The following is a 10107-nucleotide window of genomic DNA, read 5'->3' as shown; positions in this document are numbered from 1 at the left end:
CAGTGACAAAAATATTGTTTTAAAATGCATCCGCACTTTCTATATCAGCCCTGTGGGCTCTAAATAACCCTTTTTGCCGCTGGGCACCCGCTTGTTTATTTATTTTCACTTTTTCACTCTCTGAGGTCGGGAAAGCTACTTTTGACAACTTCTGGGAAAGGCCGCAGGAGTTTCTTTCCTGGTTGGCTGTGGTAACCTTAGCGGCTCCGTCCGGACAATCAAGTTCTCTCACTAAAAGTCCCACCATTTAACCTTTATTCTTTTTCTGCACAATGGCAGATAAGAGGGAGCAACGTCGAAAACGGGGTCAGGCCGGTGCGGGTGGTTCACAGAGCCCGGAGCTGGGTCGCGAATCTCAACGTGACGCGGCTATCACGGAGAGCAGCAGCAGCTACGAGCAGGGTGCGGGCGCACCGCTCGGCGAAGTCACATTTACCAGAGCATTGGAGGTTCTGAAACGGGACATCTGCGACAAGCTTGAATGCAAGATTGATACGGTTACCCATACACTGAGTTAATGCTCAAGGGACCACCATTAAAGATTTGGAGCTTTCAGCTACAACCTGCAGTGACGACCTGACTTCTCTTCAATGTGCTGTAAGTGTCCTAACGGAGGAGGTCAGACAACTGCAAGCTAAATGTGAGGATCTAGAAGGAAGATCAAGGCGCAATAATATTCGTCTTATTGGCATCCCCGAGGGTTTGGAGACTTCTAACCCTAGGGAGTTTATTTCCCATCTCCTGCAAGATCTTCTGAAGCTGAATGAAGCACCTCTATTAGATCGGGTTCACAGGTCCCTTGGACCAAAGCCCAGAGAGGGAGCGCCTCCTCGCCCACTCCTCATTAGAGTCCACTACTTCCATGTCAAGGAACAGCTGCTACGTCTTGCAGGGGCAAACTCTCCTCTACTTTACCAGGGCAGAAGGATCTCCATCTTTCCAGACTTCACACCTGCAGTGGCTAAAAAACGTTCAGTTTACTGGGGTCAAGCGCCTTCTGCACTCTTGTCCTGAGATCAAGTTCGGCCTGTTCTATCCTGCGGAACTGAGGGTGACACTTCCAGATGGAGTTGTACGTAAGTTTACTGATCCTGCGTCTGCCACGGACTTTGCCAATAAGATCCTGGGGGGCCCTGCCTCTCAGGGCACATAAATGTCTTAGCCCATTGGGCTGATATGTCCATCTTGGTTAATTTCTGTGAAATATTCTATTCTATTTTTTTTTCTCTTTCTTCACTGTTTTTTATTTTTTATTGTATCTTATTGTATTTTTTTTTTAAGTAACATACTTATGTTTATTTGAGGTGAGCTTGATTTATAGGATGTGTCTTGTTCTAATAAATTTTCATACAATCCTTGATTTGTCTCTGCCTTGTATTGCAAGGAGCTTGAACTCAACTGGGACTTCGAATGGTTGGGAGAAAGTGCTCAGGTATGGAACTCCAAAGTGTTCAAAATTAAATAAATAAATAGGTCAAGATGAAATAAATAACTATGTGAATAAATAAGACACAGATATGTAATGTGAGAATGATATTGTGAAATCATGGAACACATTTTGAAAACAATGCTCATTATTGTGAAATATATTACATTCTGCTATATAAATTTACTTATTATTGTGAAATATTATTTCATGGTCATTATTTTTCACAATAACAGAGATTATTCCTGAGGCATTTTATTTATTTCCAGCCGTTTTTAGTCCAAAATGACCTTTTTTCAAAGTCAGTCTTTATTTCAAAATCCCGTTTTTCCCGATGGTCTATTTATTTCATAATGCGACTTTTCAGCAGAATGACTTTGTCTGTCAATCAAGAGAGACAGGGCGGAGCCAGTTGTGTGATTGGTTGCTCCTTTACTCAGACATAAGTAATAGCACATGAATTGTCGATTTAGGTTTAATGGTGCAATGCGTCTCCTATGCAGCTGGCGGCAGTATGCAGCTCAAAATAAACTTAAGGCACCGACAAATGCCAAACACTGGGCGCGAATAACGTTACAGGTGTATCAATTCTTGTGAAGGGCATGGCTGCAGGAAACAAGTCCGTTTCTGAGTTACTCAAAGAACTTGCTAACCGCTTAGATTGAACGTCTTCACCTCAGTCTGAGTATTGCAGCAGTGTACTGGAGATGAAGTGGTCCCTGGTCCAAGTTCTCATCACAACCGCACAGGGTTAACGCTATCACAGCTAGCTCCACTCCACGAAACGCTGTTCAGGGTAAGTAACGATATGTTATTATTGCTTGGTTAGTCTGTCTGTCTGCCAAATATGAGCTTTTTAAACAGTTTAGTCACAGATTTTTTTTAATACTGTTTTTTATCATAGCAAAGAATTCTATAAATTAGGTAAGAGAAAATAATTGTCTTCTGGGTTAATGTCTGTATTACTATTTACATTGTTGTAGGTAATAGTTATTCATGACTGTTTTAAAGTGGCTTATCTTCTGTGCTAATATGGAAGACAAGTAATCTATGTGAAAGAAAAGAAAGCAATTTTAGTTCAACGTAGTGATTTTGTAAGTGGGTATAATTTGAAAATGCTTTTACTAGTACAGTGGATGTTCTTTAAATATTTAACATTTAAAGTGTGTGTCACTTTACAGACTCCAACTTCAGTTTTGGTTTGGTCTCACCGTTGTAGGTCATAACACAAACAAGTCGTCAAGTCAAGCAGCTGAGGAAAGGGCTTAAGGAAACCATGGTATGGCCGCTTCTGACAGAAAGATCAGACATCATTCCTCCTTTCTTACCAAGGGAATCAGAGACTGCTCCCTGTTGTGAGGTAAGGTCAGGTCACATCTTTTAACATCTGAATAGTAAAGCTATTTGGTTAATTTATGAAGGATGAACATTAATTGTTGACACAAAACACCAATATACTGTTTTGTATGCGTGGGTTAGTTGAACAGCTGGGTTACATTTAATAAAAATACACCTAATGTTGCTGATGCTCTTAAGACTACAAGATAAGTAAAGCTATAAAATGACTGTGGCCTGCCACAGAAGATGAAGATGAGGAAGAAGAGGAATGCTCTCGAGGATAAATGCAGAGTGGCAGGTTACCTTCGGTCCTTCATTGAAAATGGTAAGTCTGCTGCGACAGGTATTTTGCCATTGGTTTTCTCTGATTATACTTTGGTAAATTACATACAGTCCAGTGATCTTGGGTCATTAACAAAGTACACTATAGTAGAGCTGGGCGATATGAGATTTTTTCATATCACGATATATATATATTTTTTTTATAAAAGGACAAGAGCGGTGAGGTCTATCACAATAGTTTAATTTTTCTATTGAGAAAAAGTTATTTCGCAATACATATCGTTATCGTTCTATCGCCCAGTTCTACACTATAGTATAATTTTGTTTTGTTATTTGCTCCATGCAATACATAAGGGGTGGCATTATAAGTTGCACTAGAATTGTATGTAGACTACTTTTAGCTTTGTTAACATAAAAATATCTATAAAAGCTACAACAGCAATTTGAGTGGGGCAAAAATGTCTGGTGCCCTGTATGTAAGTGGTCATCTTTTATGGTATTTCTCTATAAAAGATTCAAAATAATGAATATAGGATGTCATTATAGTTTAAAACAATCTTCTGTTGCAGCATCTTGTGCACAACAAAAAGCCCTCATCAAGTTTTGGACAGGATGGGAAGTCTTGCCGAGAAATGACTGTGGAAGTGGTCAACAGCAATCTTCCAAAGTCTTCCACCGGTTTTGAAGTACTACGCCTTCCTGCACACTACTGTACCTATGAGTCATTTCTAATGGACATTCAGGTGTGTCTCAACTCTACTGACTCAGGTTTTGGTCTGGTTTACGATTGATTCCATAACCACATGGTAAAATTAGACCATTTCTTATTTCTTGCATCACATTACTGTACTCAGTGTTCAAAGAAACGGACAATCTAGTGAGTTCTAGTTCTTTTTAATACACTTGACAGTGAAAAATACACACTACAGGTGTGCATTTATGGCTTTTTTAATATAAACTGATGAAGAGTTCAGATATCAAAATCAGTTGTTCACTGTACATTATAAATTACACAATGTTTTGTTTATACTCGCTACTGATACAAAAAAAATTTCTAGAAAAAATTATTTGAATTAAGATGTTACACTACTCTACTGTGTTCATTGTATTAAATCTGCTCAGAGTTGACATGTACTGTATATCCAACCAAGAAATGAATATCATTAAAGTGACAGCTGTATAAAACAAATCCTGTTTTATAGCCACTCACTGTTTTGTTGAAAATGAAATTGGTTATGCTGTTTTGAGTCAGTATTAGCTACAAAGCTGTAGAAATTTAAAAAAAAAAAAATCCTCCTGACATAGAAACTGATTAAATGTAATAATGTCTTTCTACAAGTGATTTTGAAGTATTGGTAGCACAGCAGGGTCTTGTTCATTCAGTGCATCTGGGAGCTGAATCTCAGGAATGGTGATCTCATTTGATGGGCGGCGATTATGTTGTCCTGTCCAGTCCACACCATAATCCTCATCAACCTGAAAGAGCATGCACATGTTTTAAATCTAAACTGAAGAGGTGTTTCCTGCAGCTGTTCCTAGATGGACTTATTGAGTCTGCCAGGGCCTATGTGAGTTGCTTAGGCATTGGCTACCAACTAATTATTCATTCACCCATTCTAGGTCAGGATTGGTTCTCTTCAGGTATAACAAATTTAACTTTGTTTAAAGTATTGCCATCTATACCTGACAGGTGGGATAAAAAAGAATGGCTTGGGAGACACACAGCAAATCTCAAAGTTTTCCAATTAATGCTGAAAGAACCAAGGATGTAAATGTATTCTTGTTTTAGCTTTACCGAAGACACCAGAGAAAGTATGATATCTATAATGCTGCTGAAATAGACAAAACCATTTCAATAAACTCGCTATTTAACATCAACCTTGTTATGCGTTATCAGAGAACAATCAACTGCAAACAGCAATGAAACATTCAACTATGTACTATTTAAAGCACTAATGACCCTGCTGTCTAACAAGATGTGATAAGTAAGTAGACTGTGGAAAGCTGGTGGGTCTACTCTCTGTGTAAAAGGTTCCTACAGGCTCCACTGACCCCAGTCTCCGAGTTAACACACTAACAGCTAACACTGCTAAACGTGTCTCAACGCCGAGATGGCGCCGATAGCTTTAGCCGTAGCTGCCCCACTTAGTTTAGACAGTAACAAAAAAAAGTAAGCGATAATAATTCATTGTCAAACGTCATAATTAAGGTCAACACCTAAACAATGCTGTGTACAGAATCACACAGGTGCTCAATTACAGCATAAACTTACCTTAGACCATCCTCCGTCATTTTCCTCCTAATTGTGCTCGGAGACACAGAAAATGTATCGGCAATTACCCCGACGGTTATCCCGGACAGCACTAAAGTCCTGAGTGCTGCACCGGGATTTCTAGACGTGGACGGCCAACATTTGAAGACTGTTCTTCCTCGGCGTATTCCAAACGAACACGGTGCTGAATTGCTCTTAAACCTTCGACAATGCTGTCATCGATGCTAAGATTTTGAAGAGCAATTATCATCCAGACATTTCAGAAACATCATCTAAACGACTCAAAACAGTATCTACAGGTAAATGATCCCTCTCTGATTTGCTTAAATGAGCAGAACTGGCTGAAGTTCACACCAGTCCGCCATCCTCCGTGACTTTTGACCTAGCACGCTGTTGCTAGCTGTAGCAGCCGTCCGCGGAGCCGGTATCCAGGAAAACTAGTCGATGGTAAACGATAAGCCAATAGGTGCAAAGGTCCAGCCCACTTACATTGATTGACAGACAAAGTCATTCTGCTGAAAAGTCGCATTATGAAATAAATAGACCATCGGGAAAAACGGGATTTTGAAATAAAGACTGACTTTGAAAAAAGGTCATTTTGGACTAAAAACGGCTGGAAATAAATAAAATGCCTCAGGAATAATCTCTGTTATTGTGAAAAATAATGACCATGAAATAATATTTCACAATAATAAGTAAATTTATATAGCAGAATGCAATATATTTCACAATAATGAGCATTGTTTTCAAAATGTGTTCCATGATTTCACAATATCATTCTCACATTACATATCTGTGTCTTATTTATTCACATAGTTATTTATTTCATCTTGACCTATTTATTTATTTAATTTTGAACACTTTGGAGTTCCATACTCAGGGTGTGTTTGGTGGGGGGTGCGCGCATCTTGTTAGGGAAGATGCTTCAGCATTTAGGGGGAAGTTTGGGTGTTCTTTGTTTTTTATGTTGTACTGTTCTGTTCACTGACTTTGTTTTTTCTGTGTTTTTCATTGGTCAGCTTTGGTTTTTTTCAACCTATGTTCTAACATGGTATCGCAATTAAATACTAATAATCAACAAGCAGGTCACTCGTTTAAGTTCTGTAGCTGGAATTGTAAAGGTCTGAATCAACCTATTACAGCTTTGTCCTGGTTAATGCTGAGAACCTTAAGAAAGTTTTCTCCACAGTGAGACCCACCACATGTCTTTTAGATCCAATCCCCTCTTCACTCTTTAAAACACTTTATGGATTTTTTGAGGCTGAGCTTTTAAACATGATGAATTGCTCTCTTCAGTTGGGTGTCTTCCCTGCTGCCTTTAAAACGGCGGTGGTGAGGCCCCTTCTGAAGAAGAGCAATTTGGATTGTAATGATTTTAATAACTACAGACCTGTATCCAACTTACCATTTTTAAGTAAAATCTTAGAAAAACTTGTTTTTACTCAGATTAATGACTTTTTGAATGATAGACAGATCCTGGAGATATTCCAGTCTGGATTTAGGGTGAACCACAGCACAGAGACGGCTCTCCTAAAGGTTTTAAATGATCTTAGATGTAACTGGGACGCCCAAAAGCTCTCAGTCCTGGTGCTACTGGATCTAAGCGCAGCCTTTGATACAGTAGACCACGCTATTCTTTTAAACAGACTGAAACACATGGTGGGCCTCTCTGGTGCTGTACACAACTGGTTCACTTCCTATCTCTCTGACAGAACTTTTATGGTGAGTATGGATACATGCTCCTCTAAGATCCATAAAATGACATGTGGTGTGCCTCAAGGGCCGGTTCTAGGCCCTGTACTTTTTAATTTGTATATGCTCCCTCTCGGCGGTGTCATCAGGAGGCATGGAGTGAACGTCCACAGTTACGCTGATGACACTCAGCTGTACATCTCCGTGTCTCCTGATGACACCAGACCAATGGATGCCCTTTTTAACTGTATTTTAGATATAAGATCTTGGATGGCAGAAAACTTTTTACAGCTTAACCGGGACAAAACTGAAGTTTTAATCGTCGGTCCCGAGGCTCAGAGAGATAAACTCTTGTCTAAATTACAGGCATTTTCACTATATCCTTCGCTACAAGTGAGAAACCTGGGTGTTATTTTTGACTCTGAGCTTGGTTTTATCCCACATATTAAACATGTAACCAAAATTGGATTTTATCATCTAAAAAATATAGCCAGAGTCCGCCCTATTCTCTCTCGGGCCAACACGGAGATGCTGATGCATGCTTTTATTACCAGTCGCATTGATTACTGTAATGCCCTGCTCTCTAGTCTTCCTAAGAAGAATATTTCAACTTTACAACATTTACAAAACTCGGCAGCTCGTGTGCTGACGAAGACCAGAGGGCGGGCCCACATTACACCGGTTTTAGAATCGCTGCATTGGCTCCCCGTGTGTTTCAGGATCGATTTTAAAGTTATTTTATTGGTTTTTAAATGTCTTAATGGTCTTGGGCCTTCTTATCTCTCAGATCTGCTTTTACCATATGAACCCTCGCGGACCCTGAGGTCCTCTGGTACTGGCCTTTTGATTGTCCCTAAAGTCAGGACACATACTCACGGAGAGGCAGCTTTTCAGTGGTATGGTCCTCGTCTGTGGAACAGCCTGCCGGAGGAGCTCAGGGCCGCAGAGAACGTACATGTTTTTAAGAACAGGCTCAAGACCCACCTTTTTAATTTAGCTTTCACCTAACGTTTATTTATTTTATGCTTATTTATTTTGATTTTATTCTTATTCATTTTTTTTAATCTTCTTACTCTATTTATATTTATATTTATATTGTATCCCTTTCTTATTTATTTTATCATTTTACCCTGTATATAGCCTATCGTGTCTTATCTCCAGTGTTTCCTCGGAGGGGGCTCTCTGCACCGGGGATGTGATCGACCGTGGCTGCTGGGTCTCTGGGGGTCCTCTCAGCCTGGCTGGGGGGCTCCTTTGCCTCCCTCCTGCTGTGTGCCCAGCCTGGAGGCTGCGGTCTGTGACCGGCTCCCGGTGCAGACGGCTCCCTGTTATAGTCTTTCCTCACTTGGCTCATGTGAACCCAGCCCAATTTTTACTCTTTAAGTGTGCGCGTGTGTGGGGGGGGGATATGTGTGTATTCACATCAATTATGTTAATGAGAGTGTGGGGAGTGAATTGGAGGGTGGGGTGGGCTGCTTTTAACTATGTAAAGCACTTTGTGCTACATTTTTTTTGTATGAAAAGTGCTTTATAAATAAAGATTGATTGATTAAAAGGAGCAAGGTCCTCCATTATTTGCAATTTTTGGGCGCCCAGGTTGTGTTTTTACAAGAAACACACCTAAAAATTTCAGATCATTTTAGACTTCATAAGGGGTGGGTGGGCCAACTCTATCACTCTACATTTAAATCCAAAGTTCGTGGTGCTGCTATTTTAATACACAAATCAGTGCCATTTGTTTCTTCTAATGTTATAGCGGACCAGAATGGTAGATTCATTATTGTGAGTGGTAGTATTTTGAACACTAAATTCATTTTTGTCAGTGTCTATGCTCCCAATTGGGACGATCCAAATTTTTTTTAGCACTTTTTTCATTAAAATTCCTGACTTGTCTTCCCACTATTTGGTTTTTGGTGGCGATTTTAATTGTTGGCTCGGGCCGCTGGATAGATCCTCAAATAAGCCTGGTAGGCAATCCAACTCTTCCAAAATTATTAATACGTTCCTTAAAGAATTCTCTGTTATTGATGCCGGGCGTTTTCTCAACCCCACACGTAGAGAGTACACCTTTTTCTCCCCTGTTCATCATACATACACTCGTATTGATTACTTTCTACTGGACAGTCGACTTACTTCACAGATTCGCTCTTGCTCTCATAGTGTTATTGTCATTTCAGATCATGCTCCGTTGACTCTAGATTTGGCAGTGGGCTAAAGTTCTCCACCAGCTCCATGGCGTTTGAATACACGCTTGCTGTCAGATGATAAGTTCATCACATTTGTGAATTCCAAGATAGACTTATTTATAGAGACAAACATTACACCCGGAATATCACCCTCCATTTTGTGGGAAACGTTTAAGGCTTTTATCAGGGGACATATTATATCTTATGCTGGTTTTGAGGCGAATCAAAGGAAAGCAAAGTTGTCCGAGCTCATAATACGCATATCACAATTAGATGAGTGTATGCTGTCTGCCCGACACCAGAGGTCTATAATGACAGGCTGTCTTTGCAGACTGAGTTTGATCACCTGTCCTCTGCTCGGGCTGAAGAGATGTTGTTGAAATGTCAGTACTCCCAGTATGAGTATGGGGATAAGGCCAGTAAACTGCTCTCCCATCAGCTTCGTAGTGCAGCAGCTGCACATTCCATTCCTCGGATTCAGACATCAAGCGGTGTTTCTACGGATCCTAAAATAATTAATGACCAATTTCGAGACTTTTATTCATCTCTCTATGCGTCTGAGTGTGCAATTAGCACTGAGGCTTTGGACTCCTTTTTCAATCATCTTAAGCTCCCATCAATTGATCAGACACACAGCCTTCAGCTGGAGGGACCAGTAACTGTAGACGAGATCCTGCAAGCTATCAGCAAATTGCAGTGTTCTAAGTGTCCCGGTTTCCTGTTGAGTTCTATCGTAAATTTATGCCTAAACTGGCTCCGCTCATGATAAATATGTATAAGCATTCACTGGAAGTTGGATCCCTCCCACCCTCTCTACTGCAGGCATCTATATCCTTGATCTTAAAAAAGGATAAGGATCCATTACAATGTGGCTCATACCGTCCCATTTCTTTGTTAAATGTGGACTATAA

General features: G+C 40.2%; 2 long non-coding RNA genes across 3 annotated transcripts; one reads left to right on the top strand and one right to left on the bottom strand.

Annotated features, from left to right (window-relative positions):
• The first annotated feature begins 1987 nt into the window (after positions 1–1987).
• On the top strand, positions 1988–3859 carry LOC146690047 (uncharacterized). 2 transcript variants are annotated; one of them, XR_014915704.1, is made up of 3 exons: positions 1988–2222; positions 2646–3089; positions 3616–3859. It is a non-coding gene; the product is annotated as an uncharacterized LOC146690047 (long non-coding RNA). The 2 variants fall into 2 exon arrangements; XR_014915703.1 differs by having other exon boundaries at positions 2608–3089.
• Positions 3860–3978: 119 nt separating this feature from the next.
• Positions 3979–6141, bottom strand: LOC146690046 (uncharacterized). The gene is made up of 2 exons (XR_014915705.1): positions 5319–6141; positions 3979–4522 (listed from the first exon to the last, which is right to left on the bottom strand). It is a non-coding gene; the product is annotated as an uncharacterized LOC146690046 (long non-coding RNA).
• Positions 6142–10107: the final 3966 nt, after the last annotated feature.

The sequence above is a fragment of the Copadichromis virginalis genome, linkage group LG16 (assembly GCF_057382275.1).
Source record: "Copadichromis virginalis isolate Kocher_CV1m ecotype Utaka linkage group LG16, C_Virginalis_male_GT1.1, whole genome shotgun sequence".
NCBI classification, from domain to species: Eukaryota; Metazoa; Chordata; class Actinopteri; order Cichliformes; family Cichlidae; genus Copadichromis; species Copadichromis virginalis.
The sequence above is the reverse complement of the archived record's forward strand: the minus strand, read 5'-3'. Positions and strand labels throughout refer to the sequence as shown.